This window comes from Moschus berezovskii, chromosome 25 (assembly GCF_049115385.1).
Source record: "Moschus berezovskii isolate FMDL1 chromosome 25, NW_MosBer_1.0, whole genome shotgun sequence".
Taxonomy (NCBI): Eukaryota; Metazoa; Chordata; class Mammalia; order Artiodactyla; family Moschidae; genus Moschus; species Moschus berezovskii.
Window position 1 is genome coordinate 11,632,548 of NC_142484.1, and position 16,424 is coordinate 11,648,971.

Genomic DNA, 16,424 nt, shown 5'->3' on the forward strand with positions numbered 1-16,424 from the left:
AAGGCTATGGTTTTTCCCGTGGTCATGTATGGATGTGATAGTTGGACTGTGAAGAAAGCATATCGCCAAAGAATTGATTCTTTTGAGCTATGGTGTTGGAGAAGACTATTGAGAGTCCCTTGTACCGCAAGGAGATCCAACCCGTCCATTATAAAGGAGATCAGTCCTGGGTGTTCATTGGAAGGACTGATGCTAAAGCTGAAACTCCAACACTTTGGCCACCTCATGCAACGAGTTGACTCACTGGAAAAGACTCTGACACTGGTAGGAATTGGGGGTGGGAGGAGAAGGGGACGACAGAGAATGAGATGGCTGGATGGCATCACCGACTCGATGGACATGAGTTTGAGTGAACTCCGGGAGTTGGTGATGGACAGGGAGGTCTCAAAGAGTTGGACACCACTGAGTGACTGAACTGAACTGAACTGAGAGCTCTTCAATAAAATTAGAGATACCAAAAGAATATTTCATGCGAAGATGAGCTCAATAAAAAACAGAAATGGTATGGACCTAACAGAAGCAGAAGATATTAAGAAGAGGTGGAAAGAATACACAGAACTGTACAAAAAAGATCTTCGCGACCCAGATAATCACGATGGTGTGATCACTCATCTAGAGCCAGACATCCTGGAATGTGAAGTCAAATGGGCCTTAGGAAGCATCACTATGAACAAAGCTGATGGATGTGATGGAATTCCAGTTGAGCTATTTCACGTCCTGAAAGATGATGCTATGAAAGTGCTGCACTCAATATGCCAGCAAATTTGGAAAACTCAACAGTGGCCACAGGACTGGAAAAGGTCAGTTTTCATTCCAATCCCAAAGAAAGGCAGTGGCAAAGAATGCTCAAATTATAGCACAATTGCCCTCATTTCTCATGCTAGTAAAGTAATGCATAAAATTCTCTAAGCCAGGCTTCAGCAATACGTGAACGCTGAACTTCCAGATGTTCAAGCTGGTTGTAGAAAAGGTAGAGGAACCAGAGATCATATTGCCAATATCTGATGGATTATCGAAAAAGCAAGAGAATTCCAGAAAACACCTACTTCTGCTTTACTGACTATCCCAAAGCCTTTGACTGTGTGGATCACAATAAAATGTGGAAAATTCTGAAAGAGATGGGAATACCAGACCAACTGACCTGCCTGTTTAGAAAATTGTATGCAGGTCAGGAAGCAACAGTTAGAACTGGACATGGAACAACAAACTGGTTCCAAATAGGAAAGGAATACGTCAAGGCTGTATATTGTCACCCTGCTTATTTAACTTATATGCAGAGTACATCATGAAAACGCTGGGCTGGAGGAAGCACAAGCTGGAATTAAGATTGCCGGGAGAAATATCAATAACCTCTGATATGCAGATGACAGCATCCTTATGGCAGAAAGTGAAGAAGAACTAAAGAACCTTTTGATGAAGGTGAAAGAGGAGAGTGAAAAAGTTGACTTAAACTCAACATTCAGAAAACTAAGATCATGGCACCGTGTTCCATCACGTCATGGCAAATAGATGGGGAAACAGTGGAGACAGTGGTTGACTTCATTTTCCTGGGCTCCAAAATCACTGCAGATGGTGATTGCAGCCATGCAATTAAAAGAGCCTTACACCTTGGAAGGAAAGTTGTGACCAACTTAGACAGCATATTGAAAAGCAGAGACATTACTGTGTCAACAAAGGTCCGTCTAGTCAAGGCTATGGTTTTTCCAATGGTCATGTATGGATATGAGAGATGGACTATAAAGAAAGCTGAGTGCCAAAGAATTGATACTTTTGAACTGTGGTGTTGGAGAAGACTCTGAACATCCCTTGGACTTCAAGGAGATTCAACCAGTCCATCCTAAAGGAAATCAGTCCTGAATGTTCACTGGAAAGACTGATGCTGATGCTGAAACTCCAATACTTTTCCACCTGATGCAAAGAGCTGACTCATTTGAAAAGACCTTGATGCTGGAAAAGATTGAGTGCAGGAGGAGAAGGGGATGACAGAGGATGAGATGTTTGGATGGCATCACTGACTCAATGGACATAAGTATGGGAGTTGTTGATGGACAGGGGGGCCTGCCATGCTGCGGTTCAAGGGCTCACAGAGTTGGACACAACTGAACAACTGAACTGAACTGAAGTTGCTGAATATAGTTTCAGATTTCTTTCCTGTTTTTCTTTTCTTTTCTTTGGTTTTGAGGGCAGTATTTTTTATTTTCCTTAGAAGATACTCCACTCTGAATTAGAGTCATAAGTCTGAATTTTAAAGCTACTTAAGTAATGTGTTGTTATAGGTTCCGTTCCGTTCCGTTCCGTCGCTCAGTCGTGTCCGACTCTTTGCGACCCCGTGGACTGTAGCCTACCAGGCTTCTCCGTCCATGGGATTCTCCAGGCAAGAATACCGGAGTGGGTTACCGTTTCCTTCTAGGTAGCTAGTCAACAACTTGATGCAATTAGATTTCTTAGTCTTTGTTCTCAGTTTGATCAGTTCAGTTCAGTCCTCTTGTTGTTTCCATCTCTTTGCAATGCCATAGACTGCAGCATGCCAGGCTTCCCTATCCTTCACCAACTCCCGGAGCTTGCTAAAGCTCATGTCCATCGACTTGGTGATGCTATCCAACCATCTCATCCTCTGTCTTCCCCTTCATCTCCTGCCTTCAATCTTTCCTAATATCAGGGTCTTTTCCAATGGGTCAGTTTTTCCCCTCAGGTGGGCAAATAATTGGAACTTCAACTTCAGCATCAGTCCTTCCAGTAAATATTCAGAACTGATTTCCTTTAGGATCAAGTGGTTTGATCTCCTTGCAGTCCAAGGGACTCACAATAGTCTTCTCCAACACCATATTTCAAAGGGCATGTATGTGAGTCATTTGTCAGTGACATCATTCCGCCTTTTGGGATTTAGCCACCAAAACTGTATTTAAACATTATGCAAAAATGAGGATTAAGACACAGTGCTCCATCTACATACACCTGGCAACAGGAGAGGCTCCTTGTATTCAAGGGACAGGCATGGATAGATCTCATGCAGGAATAGGCCTTGGGAGTCCTGGATGAGTCATTAAACAGGATTGTCTTTGCTTTGGCTGCCACAGCTGTTTCATCTTCTTTGATTGGGAAGACATTTCAAAATTAGTTTTTGTATGTTTTGTCTGGCAGACAAAATTTTTCATCGCATAGGTCCTTGGGGAAATTATATCAGAAATATATCCATTTATTTTCAGCAGTTAAATTCGATGGTTTGTATGTCCCTGATGATATTTCTTTATAAATAGAAAGGAAACAAATATGTCCAGTATGCATTCATTATTTGTATTTCAACCAACTTGAATTAAATTTCTCTCTGTCCGCACAGCACTACATTCTCTAGGCCAGAAATAAAATCCTGCAAAGACTGAAGGCTGGCTCCAGCACATCTCTGTGGTGATTTCATTCCCACTGTTTTTCAGAAAAAAAAAAATTAGTTGCTATATTAAAAGCAGTAGATTGTACATAGATATCCAAAATTCTGATTCTCTTGAAAACATGGCCAACTGGCTTGCTTCCCAGCATGGTTGAAGCAGAGGACAGGCTACTCCCAGTGGTAAGGCCTGTGCTGTCCAGGGTCCAACATGACCACCTAGTCCTGTTATCATTTCTCTTGCCTCCTAGGGCCATGAGTTTGTGAGAACTAGACTGCTAACTCTCCTAAGATAAAGACTACTTTTGTCTTGATCACCTTTGACTTTGAAGCCTTTAACCCAGAACCCAGCACACAGTTCTTTCTTGTACATTTGTTGGATGACATAAAATATATTATGGACACATATGACATTTCTTCCAATACTGAAACCATGCAACTGAAGTACTGCTCTGCCCTAAATCTTTGATGTAGACTGGCATCATAGGTGCCCCTGATGTCTGCCATTAGACCCACTACCTAAAGCCAGTTGTATGTCCCTGAGCTGTTCCCGAGGCCTTCACTTTGCCATTTAACCACGTATCCTCCTAGCAATCTCATCTCCAAAGAAGACAGCAATGCATATCTCATGAAGTGGCTGGAAAGATGACATGAAACCAAGAATGTCGAGCATGGCCCTTAGTATCCATTTTGATGATGTTCTTAGCAGGTTTTTTCTCCAAATAAACAAGGTTCTTCATCTTCATATCCATGCAGATCAGTTTGATTTTCCAGCCAAACTTCAAGGAAGAGATTTCAGTTCAATTCTCTGTGTTCTGAAAGCTTCAAAGTCCACTCGCCCAGGACACTGATGAAGGTAAAGATTTTATCGAGACCTTTGTGGTTTTTTTTCAGCTCTATTAGTGGCCTAAAGGGGAAAACTAGGGCATGGGAGAGCATATATAACTAGGGGTTTCAGGTGACCACTACATGTTAAGAACCTGAACTTCCCTGAGTTCTTGGAGCCAAAAAGAATCATGAAGTGGCTTGTGCTCCTCGGGCTGATGACCTTCTCAGAGTGCATAGTCAAGTAAGTATGGGGACTGTAAGCTGCATCATATTCCTTTCTCAGATTTTACTTTTCATCTGATTATTCTTCCACCCCTCAGGTTTAGAAGGGAAAGGAATATTTCCCTAAGAGTCTTAAAGTTCAACTCTTACTTATTGATAAGGAGCTTGCTATAGGAATTGTGGATCCCAAGGTCTTGGTGTAAATCTGCATGGTTGCCCAACTCTTGGGGTCCAGTCATGTCATGACCTATTGAAAATTTAACACCTTGCTGCTGTTCAGTGCACAGTCTGTGCAGATGCAGGTGTGGTCCTGTGGAATAGCGCTTTTCTACCTTTTATTCACCATGTCCTCTCTGTTCCCGCTCTACTTCCGTGTGTACGTGTCTACGTCTGCATCTCGGTATCACTGTCATTTGTCTCTCCATCTCTTTGGAAGTCTCTGTGAGTGTATTTCTCTCTGTGCTGTTTTCTTTCAATTTTTCATTTGACTCTTCCTTCCTTCTCAAGTCTTTGAATTTCCCTTACTTGTTCCCTATCACTTGGATTCTTCTTTCAACCCTCTCTTCTCTTTCAACTTGGAGAAAGATACACTGTTTTATATACACTGTTTTATATCTGACAAGCAGACCACAGCCAACTCAGAAACCTCTTGCATTTCAAATTGCTCCCTTGTAAAAGAGGATAAGACTCACCCTTCTACCTCCTCCCTTGAGCTTCTATGAGAAGGATAGAGTGGAATGCAACAGCAAAGCTAATGGCTGTCATTGTTGAGACTTCCTACTTATCAGGTACCTTATGTCCATCACTTCACTTATCCCCAAGATATTCTATTTGGAGGGTTTGTATTGTTACATTCCACCATTTTACCAAGGGGCAGTCTGAGACCCCACATGGTCATATGGCTTACGGAAGATTGCAGAACAGAACCTGTATTCAAACCCATGTCTTTGCCATGGTATATGCATAAAATTCTGATAATAATGTGCCTCATAAAAATGACTAGAAGATGCACAGGGCCAATACAATGACAGCTAATCGTAGCTTCTTCTTTGTTTTCCTTGTCAAATGCTCGGTGAAAGAATACCTCTAAGGAGAGTGAAGACCATGAGAAAAGCCCTCATGGAAAAAAACACGCTGAACAGTTTCCTGAAGGAACATGATTACAGACTGTCCCAGATCTCCTCTCGCGGCTCAAATCTAACTATTCACCCCCTGAGGAATATCATGGATGTAAGTATTTTGGGAGCATGGTGCTCCACAGCGCCCCCTGGTGCTCTAGCCTAGCACTGGGGCTCTCTGGAGGTTCCAGGCGGGATGTTGGGGTTCCTGCAGAAGGCAGAAACACTGGAAAACAGGGGCCCCACGCAGAGGAGAAGGCACTCTCATCCTCAACTGCTGGTTTTTGTGACTGGGCCAGGCAATTATCAGGTGGCAGGTAAATATCTATTTTGTGTCAAAGATGTGTCATTAGTTTGAGGGAGATTGTTCCTTCTGAACTAGGTGAGCCACTCAGTTACAGATGAAGAGTGAACCATCACTTATGAAAAGGTAGAACCAACTGCAAACAATTGTGAATCCCCAGGCAGAAGAATTCAGTTTCCACAGATGCAAGAACCACAGCAGTAAAAAGTTACTGAGACCAAATTCCGTGCAAGGCCATAAGAATCTAACACTGTGGTTACTGTTTTTAGATTAGAAACGGGGCTTATTTTGTCTTCAAGAATTCCCATGCCAGCCTCAGAGATAGACAAAGGGTAAATACATGTCAAATGAAAGGGTGACCTCTGTGGTGTTGATTGGATGTGTTCTGAGTTTAGAGTGGCTGAGGTTGTTGAAGAAGGACCTCCTGGAGAAGGGGGGGCCAAGTCTGGGTTTGAAGAGACTACAGAGCTTCTCAAATGAAGGCACCAGGACTTCCCTGGATGCCCAGTGGTCCTGGAGGTCCAGTGGTTATGCATCTGCGCTTCCAATGCAGGAGGTACTACTTCAGTGACTGGTCATAGAATCAATATCCTGCACACAATGTAGCACAGGAAAAATATATCAAATGCAGATACCTCTGTGACCAAAGTCTGTGAGCTCATGGTGGTTAGAAAGTGATCTCAAGAGATATGTGACGCCCAGACAGAGGCAGCAGTGTGGGAATAGAGGTAGCCAGTTCTGCACTAACCCACTCCCTCCTTTTCCCTGTAGAAGCTCTACGTGGGTAACATCACCATTGGAACACCCCCTCAGGAATTCCAGGTTATCTTTGACACAGGCTCATCTGACTTGTGGGTGCCCTCCATCTTTTGCAACAGCACAGCCTGTTGTGAGTACAAACACCCCCTATCCAGACCATGTTTCACTTGCCCTGCTGCCCTGTTTCCACCCTTGGCACTTGATGAGACTTATCTCTTGTGTCTGCAGCTACACACGCTATGTTCAGACATCTTCAGTCTTCCACTTTCCGGCCTACTAGAAAGATTTTCAGCATCAACTACAGTTCTGGAAGGATGAAAGGAGTTGTTGTTCATGACACAGTTCGGGTAACACTATAGCAAATACTGAATCAGGACTGGCTATGGAGTGACCACTGCTTGCAAAACAGATGCAGGACCACCTGGCAGGACACTTCCTAGCCTGACTCCCATAGATATTGGTCATCTTACCCACAGGATCATGTCCCTGGGGAGGCAGTGCCCGTGGTAACAAGCAAGCAAACAGATTAGCTAACCCAGAGAGAGGCTTGAGGTGTGGACTTGCAGCTCCTCTGCTCATGAGCAGTTCAAAGTTTATTTTTCTGGAACAAGTAGAGAGGATAAAAGCACCCACTTTTATATTCACAGACTGTTCCAGGCACTTTCAGGTGATAACTGGTTTAATCCCGCAACAACCCCACACAGCAGGTTGTCTCATTAGCTCATGAGACATATGAGGAAACTGAGGTGCAGGCAGCAAGGGCCTTGCTGAGGTCACACATGTGGTAAGCGGTGGAGTTAAGCTGGATTTTCAAGACTGTAGTTGTTGTGGGGTGTTTAAGGACAGGATAAAACTGATCTGGGGACCCTGGGTGCAGTCAAGGCTTCAGGTATCCAGAGTGGGGAACTTGAGGCCTGAGATATCAGGGGGCCTGATAAATGAGTTTTTACTCTAGAGGGTCCTTGAGAGTCTAATAAACCTATGGCCTGCCTCCCCAAAGCACTTGACCAGTTCCCTCTCTCTCTTTCCCTCTCATTCACACTCACACAGATACACACATCCCCAAAGTGAATTCCCCAGGCAGTGATTTCATAGAAACCTGCAAGCAAGATTGTGTTTTCGGCTTGTGTCTTCCTGGACAGAAGCAGAATCCACAGTACCTTACAGAGAATGCAGTCCATTCCTGTCATTAGGTCATAGAGATGCCAGGGAAGGCTATCTTGCTCTCGTTCATTTTGTCCACCAAGGGGTACCAATGGGACCTGGCCTGGTTTTTGCTTGCCCCACCTGTACAGAAGCCAAGAGTCCAATTTGACTCCCTCAGGCGGTGTTTTTCAGAGGGGCAGATGTTTTAAAAGTCACAGCCTCTGTCAAATGGAACCCAAATTCCCCTCCCGGCTTGGTCTAACCGTCTGAGGTCCACCAAAGACACAGCCCAGCCTCAATTCTTCTCTGAGGATCTAATGGCAATGCACCCATCCCAGTTCTAGCCCCACTTCACGTATCTGTAAGTGTGAACACTCTTCTCTCCACAGATTGGGGACCTTGTAAGTACTAACCAGGCGTTCGGTCTCAGCGTGGCAGAATACGGGTTTGAGCGTATGACTTTTGATGGCGTCTTGGGCTTGAACTTCCCCGACATGTCCTCCATAGGAGCCATCCCTATCTTTGACAACCTGAAGAATCAAGGTGCCATTTCTGAGCCTGTTTTTGCCTTCTACTTGAGCAAGTAAGTCTGAGATGGACAATCCCTTTCTCCCAATTAGCTGTAAGATGTTTTCAGTTGCACGAAAATTATAGAACAATTGATAAAGAAGTATCCTGAGAGATAATCTAACCCAGGATTACTATGGCCCCAGGGCCCTACCTGGCTTCACCACTGGCTTTTCTAATTAACATTTTATTGAAACACAACCGTGCTTCTGGGCTCAAGACCCGTAACTTCATCTAGGGGGTTGAGTGAGGAGGAAGACTAATGGTAGGCAACAGGAAACAGGTTGAAGGAAATGGCATTAGGATTTGCCTATGAATTTGATAAGGTAGGAAGGAGAAGGATGGTGGATATCTTTCCTTCCTCATTAGCATTTCACTGGGAGCCCAGGGCCCTCTACCCAATTTGTAGAACTCCCAGGCATTGATTTTCCTGAAAAATGAGAAGGTGGACAAGCAGAAAGCCAAAATGCTTCAGCACCGTTCCCTCTGAGGGTGTCTGAGCACTCAGGACGCAGGAGTTCCAGGGCATCTTCAGAAGATATAGTGGGTGGAGCCCAGCCAGGTGACTCGGCTTCTACCCTCCTCTGTGCCACTCATTAGCCAGTAACAGACCTCAGTCCGGATCTCATTCACTCCTAGACTCGATTTCTGCATTTATGCATGGGGACCTTATTAGGGCCTGATGGGTGGACAAGCAGAGCTCTCAAACAGTGCTGTTGTTACTATACTAAAGATCCCGCCTCTCTTCTCTCTACAGAAACAAGCGGGAGGGCAGTGTGGTGATGTTTGGTGGGGTGGACCACCGTTACTACAAGGGAGAGCTCAACTGGGTACCGCTGATCCAAGCGGACGACTGGAGTGTTCACATGGACAGGTAAGCCTCTCCCTCTGAGGGTCAGCCCAAGTTATGCTCCCGCTACTGTACATGGACACAGGAAGACACACACAAATGCATTCTCAGAAACATAGTCACACAGACATATACACCACCCACAACGACACAACCAGACACACAGACACATGGAAACACACCAGGAGACACATATAAACATATACAGAGTCAGATAAAAACATGCACAGCTAGTAACAGACACACAAGCACACACAGAGACACACACAAGCACACATACAAACAAACACACAAGCACATATACACACAAACAACCCATTGGTTCCTAATCCCCAGGCCTCCTGATCAGGGCTCTGACCAGGGTCTGAAAGGGTCCAGGGAGGTCTGTGCCCCTGGGAGAGAGCTACACCCACTGCCCTGTGAGGCGGAAGCATGGTTAGCGGACTCTGCAGAGTGGTGAACAGAGGACCAGGGAGGATTTCTCCAGCCTAAACAGAGTTGTGATAAGATGACCCGTTCTCCAGGGCTCCCTGGGACATAGGAAGTTCTCAGTACAGATAAATGTCAGTTATAAAACAGGGAGAGTCCTGAGAAAACGGGGAAAACTGGTCTCCTTAGGGAGAAGCTACCCAGCAGTGGAGAGAGGTTGGCTTCAGTCTTAAGACGTGAAAGCAACTCATAAAAAAGACCCCTATCTTCTTGGGCACACAGTGGGGCAGGGGCTATAAGAGAGAATCAGGAAGGTGGGATCCAGGAGTGACCTGAGGACCAGAGGCATAATTGATAGGATTCCATGTAATATGCTCAGACAAAAGCTGACCTTTCCTTTGGAGTTTCTGTGGGCTAGTCATGTATTTCCTGGCCAGGAACTGAGGGTCTGAGCTGGTTGTAGGAGCAGTGCTGGGAGACACCCTCTCCAGAGGAGCCCCTCTCTTCCCCTACTATGAGGATCTGCTGCCCCTGTGAATCTCCACCTTTACTCTGTATGTGACCCATTATTTGTTCCCCACAAGATATAGCTCTCTGGATGTTTCTCATTATTTTCACAGTCTTCAATCACTCATTGAACAGACAAGCATTGGGCATCCACTGTGTGCCAGACACTTTAGGGAGGCAATGAGAATAAATCTTGTCCTCACATCTAAGAAGGCCAATGAACATGAAGTGACTTGCCAACATAGTGAATTGTCACTTTGGAACATGCTAGACATAAGGAGAAGAAGGCAATGGCAACCCACTCCAGTACTCTTGCCTGGAAAATCCCAGGGACGGTGGAGCCTGGTGCACTGCCATCTATGGGGTCACACAGAGTCGTTTACAACTGAAGTGAGTTAGCAGCAGCAGCAAACATGAGGAAGGGTCTACATAGAGTGACCAAGACAGGAGACTGATAAACACCGGGAGAAAGACTTCCCTGAAAACAATACAATCACGGTGGTTTCTGGAATTGAGAAGAATCAAGGGGAGTGGAGTTGCCGGGGTCCAGCCTCGGCAGAGTCCAGGGACACCCTCAGGATGAGTGGCGTCAGCGAGAAAAGAAAGAAAGAAAGAAAAAAAATGCGAGTCGAGTCTTGGTAGAGTGCAGAATCAAGACTGCTTTATTTTTTTACATCAGTGCTTATATACCCTAAAACCAACAATACTAAAAAGGGAGAAGGGATACAATTGTGCCAGGAATGCAGTCATAGACCATCTTCTAGAACAGTCGGCACCTTCACGCATAACTCTCAAACAGTGGGCTTTTAAGACATCAGGGCCACAAGACATGAGAAAATGGCTTTATCTGTGTAGCAGTTCATTTCAGTTCAGTCGCTCAGTCGTGACTGACTCTTTGCGACCCCGTGAATCACAGCACGCCAGGCCTCACTGTCCATCACCAACTCCCGGAGTTCACTCAAACTCATGTCCATCGAGTCGGTGATGCCATCCAGACATCTCATTCTCTGTCGTCCCCTTCTCCTCCCACCACCAATCCCTCCCAGCATCAGAGTCTTTTCCAGTGAGTCAACTCGTCGCATGAGGTGGCCAAAGTATTGGAGTTTCAGCTTCAGCATCAGTCCTTCCAATGAACACCCAGGACTGATCTCCTTTAGAATGGACTGGTTGGATCTCCCTGCAGTCCAAGGGACTCTCAAGAGTCTTCTCCAACACCACAGTTCAAAAGCCTCAATTCTTCGGCGATCAGCTTTCTTCACAGTCTAACTCTCACATCCATACATGACCACTGGAAATGACTAGACGGACGTTTGTTGGCAAAGTAATGTCTGCTTCTCAATATACTATCTAGGTTGGTCATAACTTTCCTTGCAAGGAGTAAGCAGTTAGTCAACTGTAAAAACTATTAGCAAGCCTTATCGTGGGAGTCTCAGTTCTGCACAAACTTTGTGACTCCTTAGGTAGCATGACATCTCTTGTGGGGCTTTACCCCCATACATCTGCAGAAACAATTTTCTACACTAATACTATATGCTTATTCATTTTGTTATAAACCTTTATCTCTATGTATTCCTTTAGTGTATTCCCAGGCACATCATGGACAGGGGGCAGGGAGACATATCAGCAAGCACTGGTATGTGACCTTGAAGGCCAAGAGTCTCATGAGCTCCCTCCAGATCTCACTTTAAGGGGTCCTTCTAAACTCATGAAAGGCTTTGTATCTATTTTGCTTGTGAGATGTTTAGGCCTATTTTTAGCAGACTTAGTTTTATGCCAGGGGCACGTTGTGCAGTCCTGAGCATTCCAAATTCTAAATTGACAATTATAACCCCAACAGGGCCAGAAGAATTAGGCTGTTCTGTGTGGAAATATTTTCTTCATTCCTGGCCTGTTTATAGGGCCCATACACCCTCAGGGACTGTATTACTGCCATGCAAAGGCTTCAAGGGGGATATTTGAGCAGGAGTCAGAAGAATTCTTAGAAAGCACAGAGGACTACCAAACATCAGAAGAAGAAAAGACAGAGGCCCGGGAGTAGATGATGGGGTGGCCCCGAGAAATCCCTGGAGGTCTGGACGGCCTTGCATGCCAGCTCCTCAAGCCAAGACTCTGTCATGGCCGGGGTCTCTCATGTCGGCTACTGACATGGAGTCTTCTAGGAAGGAACACCAGCTTGTGTCAAGGTGCAAAAGAGCCTGGTGTATTCAAATACTGCATTCGAGGATGTCAAGGAAGGTGCCGTGTCGAGAGCAAAGGAAAAGAGGGCAAGAGACTAGGGGCTGTTCAGGAGACAGTCGGAAAGGGGGCAGCTCTGGGGAGACTCAGAGTGACCTTGATGCCCCTTTCTTCCACTGTCTCTCAGCATCTCCATGAAAGGAAATGTTATTGCTTGCTCTGGCGGCTGCGAGGCCGTTGTGGACACTGGGACATCACTGATCGAAGGCGCAAGAAATATCGTCAATAACATCCAGAAGCTCATTGGCGCCACTCCACGGGGTTCCAAGGTGAAGGGTCATGCCCCAAGGTCACTCCCAGTCTCCACGCACAAGAAGGGTCTCCAGGGCCAACTTCTCTCCCTCTCTCTCTAACACCACTACGTTTCATGTTTGACGGTCAATACCCTGCCCTCTATTATCTTCACCATCAAAGGCATCAACTACCCAGTGCCAGCTCGAGCCTACATCCTCAAGGTAAGGGAGCAATACTGAGGGCTGGTTCTCAAACTGGAGCTTGCAGGAACCCTGGGGCAGCTTCTTGGAGGTGGGCGCTGTCTGCAGGCCATGTCACACCATTGCAGATGCTGCTGAGCCTTATGGCTGGGCCAGTGCCTCCCACAAAACCAACCTCTTGGGAGGAAAGGACTGTCTGGGACACTGATCTTCCAAAAATAAATGTGAAGACACCACACCATGCTGGCATGGTGGGAGTCACAGGGGGAGGGGAACACTAAGGTCCTCAGTCCTCAAAGAGCTTCAATTCAATCTGAACCCTTAGGTGCATGAATATGAAAGTCAGCTCTACCAGTCCCGAAATAGGCCATGTTACAAGGAGAATGGCTTGGGACAGCCCCAGTGTGATGTCGCAGCATAAGTTAACAGTCTCCATTCCCTTCTCAATGTTGTTTGAATGATAAGTTACATTGTCAACCTAGTACTCAGGTGCATCTTCCCCTTGCTCTGGCCAGTGCCCCCTTTGTGAGTTGGGGTGCCTGACCCCTCTGTGGGGAGGTTGGCTACTAATGTGAATAAAGGGTGCACAGTGACTGCTCAGCCCCGGCCCAGGGTGGAGGCTTCATGTCAGCTCCCTGCGGGAGTTCAGAACAGGCTGATGGGCTCAAAGGAGGCTTTGACTAAGAGAGGGAATTTCAGGAATTCTAAAACCACAAACTCATAGAGCCATATGGAGGGTTGCTTGGTTCTAGGCAAAACTGTCCTGGATTCCATGCAAATGGGGTCCCAAGGTGCTCTGCACTGGGGCACTGGGGACTTACTAGGGGTGATGAGGGCTACGGACTGACCGGTGGGGATGGGGAACCAGAGTATGTTACCGAACAAGCCTGGAGTGGCCAAAGACGGTGAGAGTGGGCCGAAGGAGGCTTCCCAGAGTTCCTGAGTTAAGTCTGCAAGAACGTGTTGTGGGCACTGCTCTATTTAAGATGGATAATCAACAACGAATTACTGTGTAGCACAGGGAACTCTGCTCAGTATTATGACAGCCTGGATGGAAGGGGTATCTTTGGGACCAGGATACATAGATACATATGGTTGAGTCCGTTTACTGTCCACCTGAAACTCAGAATATTGTTAATCAGCTATACTCCAATAGAAAATAAATGTTTTTAATAAAGTATGGATTGTGGGGATGGAGGATGAGAAACAGGATTTTCTGCAGAGAAAACAAAGAGCCAGAGTCAGAAGGAAAGAAACAGGGACTGAGGAGAACTATGGACACTCGTGTTCTGTTTTAAAAAATTATACTGAAGTGTGGCTAATTATCAGTGTTGCTGTAAGTTATGCTGCACAGCAATGTGACTCTGTTATACACATAAAAAGTATATTTTTTTCTTATTCTTTTTCATGTGATTTACCTCTGGATATTGAATATAGTTCCTTACACTCTACAGTAGGGCTTTGTTGTTTTCATTCCTCTGTTTCCCCAACTGCCAGTCCTCCACTCACCACACCCTTCCTCATGGCAACCTCATGTCTTGGCCCTTTTTGGTTTTGCATGAACTCTCACATCCCCTGCTGCTGAGAAAACCCCTTGATACTTACCAAAAGAGGGAAATAAAACCAAGAATTGTGCTAGGTCTGGATACTGGGGGAGGTTGCCGGTAAGGGCTCATGCTGACTGGTGTATGTCTTGACTCCACCAGAATTCTAGAGATGAATGCTATACCGCCATTAAAGAGAACAGACTGAGGACATATAGAGAGACCTGGATCCTGGGTGACATCTTCCTGAGGCGGTATTTCTCGGTCTTTGATCGAGGCAATGACAGGATTGGCCTGGCCCGGGCAGTGTAAATGCTTGGAGTGGTTCAGGAATCAGTAAGGCCACTCCTAACACACACTCACTCACCCTTAGGGCACACCTGCCCAGGATGCTGGTGAACTGTATTTGGTGGTCTGCACACCCTATTCTCAGTAAAGAATAAAAGGTTTCACTCGTAATGGTGCTGAAACAAATGGGTGCCTCTGTTTGTGTCGGGGAGTTGTACAACGATTGGGATGGGTCTAGAACAAAGTCTGAATCAAAATTGAGAGGAGCCCAACTCCAGCTGGCTTCAAGGAATGGGGAGACTCATTGATTGTGGGAATCCAGGACACAAGACTCAGAGCAAATACAAAAATCTCAGGGACAGGACCCAAGAAATGAGAAGTCATCAATTCTCTCTCACCCTCGCTCTTTCCCTTCACTCTTCTTTGATGGTCTTAGCCTGGCGACTTTCTTCCTTAAGGCTTCTACACCCAGTGAGGGAGTCCAAAATACCTGTGCTAGGGTTTTACATCCAGAGGTCATCTGCAATAAGGAAAGAACAGACTGCAGACATCAGAGTTCGAGGGTGTTCTCTGAATGACCCACCTCACATCACATGTACAGCCCTAGATCAGCTATTCTGGCTGGAACATGGGGTCCTATGATTGGCTTTACATGGTCTTGTGGCCCTGACCCAGCAGCACACATGATTGTAAATTTCTTGCAGAACTGCATGACTGAAGCTGGGGAGAGGCAGCCCCAATAAAGCAACTGGGGGATGGTCTAGGCCATGGAAGAGTTTGTAATGACCCACCAATTCCACCAACTCCTCATTCAGAGGAATTATAAGGGGTAATAAAATGGACTCTCTTTGTCCCATCTCAGATGATCTTATCACTGGGTTTCTCCTCCAGGGGATTTTGGGTGAGGTACTTCACGAAGAGCTGGTTCCCTCTTGTTCCCACACCCCAGTTACCAGCTCTCTGCCACATATGTCTGCTCTGTCCTTTCCAGTCCTACTTGGTAAGTGGTGGCCCCACTGGATCCCTGAGTCATTCCCATCCTCCAGGTCCCAGATTGCACCTTCCTTGGCCTCCAATGCTGCTGGGGAGAATGCAACACATGTATCAGGGGACTCAGGGTACACAGAGCCTTCAGCCTTCCTGAGCTTCCTCCAGAGGTGCAGCTACAAACTATTTGCTTGGAGCTGCCATGGTTAGGCACTTTTGCAGTGGAAGCATCCGTTCTTTCCACCTGGAGGCCCTCAGTAGATGCCTCAGCTGAGACAGCAAGAGTCAGAGGTTGATTTTCCTTTCAGATGGACTGGTTTGATCTTCTTGTTGTTTAAGCGACTCTCAAGAATCTTCTCACGCACCACAGTTCAAAAGCTCAATTCTTTGGCATTCAACCTTTCTCATGGTCCAGATTGCACATCTGTACATGATTACTGAAAAAAATCATAGGTTTGCCACTACAGACCTTTGTAGCAAAGTGAGTCTCTGCTTTTTAATACACTGTCCAGGTTTTTCATAGCCTTTCTTCCTTCCCAGAAGCAAGCATCCTTTAATTTTGTGGCTGCAGTCAAGTCCATAGTGCTTTTTGGATCCCAAGAAAATAAAATCTGCCACTGTTTCCACGTTTCCCTCATCTATATGCCATGAGGGGTGGGACCAGATGCCATGAATGTAGAGTATTTATTTGTGAATAGGTTTTGAATGTTGAGTTTTAAGCCAGTTTTTGTATCTCCTCTCCTCATCAAGAGGCTGTTTAGTTCTTCTTTGCTTCCTGACATTAGGACAGTGTCATCTTCATATCTGTGGATGTTGATATTTCT

At 45.8% G+C, this 16,424-nt stretch overlaps 1 pseudogene; it reads left to right on the plus strand.

Annotated features, from left to right (window-relative positions):
• Positions 1-4,398: 4,398 nt before the first annotated feature.
• Positions 4,399-14,637, plus strand: LOC148773862 (pregnancy-associated glycoprotein 1-like; annotated as a pseudogene).
• The last annotated feature ends 1,787 nt before the right edge of the window (positions 14,638-16,424 follow it).